This window comes from Cariama cristata, unplaced genomic scaffold (assembly GCF_000690535.1).
Source record: "Cariama cristata isolate BGI_N322 unplaced genomic scaffold, ASM69053v1 scaffold21855, whole genome shotgun sequence".
Classification (NCBI taxonomy): domain Eukaryota; kingdom Metazoa; phylum Chordata; class Aves; order Cariamiformes; family Cariamidae; genus Cariama; species Cariama cristata.
Window position 1 is genome coordinate 26,440 of NW_009617222.1, and position 243 is coordinate 26,682.

Consider the following 243-nt stretch of genomic DNA (forward strand, 5'->3'; position numbering starts at 1 on the left):
CCAAGCATGACGCTGGGTGACAGCGTGCTGTTTTCCCCCGCTGTCTGCAGGAGCGATAGATTTTTTTTTCCCAGTCAAGATCGCAGCTCGGGCTGGTAATGAAAAAATAAATCTCACTGCCCAAAAAGCATTTTGTTCCTTCAATATGCAATTAAAATGTGATGGAAAACGTCATCGTTTGGCCGTGACAGCAACGTTCCCAGCATCAATCAAGCTCCCAGAAGCGGTGCTCTCCGGGAGTGG

The 243-nt window shown here is 48.6% G+C and overlaps 1 protein-coding gene across 1 annotated transcript in view; it reads right to left on the reverse strand.

Annotated features, from left to right (window-relative positions):
* The window catches only part of CHRNG (cholinergic receptor, nicotinic, gamma (muscle)), a gene marked incomplete at its 5' end in the record, with an annotated part of 4,535 nt that overhangs the window by 2,396 nt on the left and 1,896 nt on the right, over positions 1–243 (reverse strand). The window lies entirely within an intron of this gene.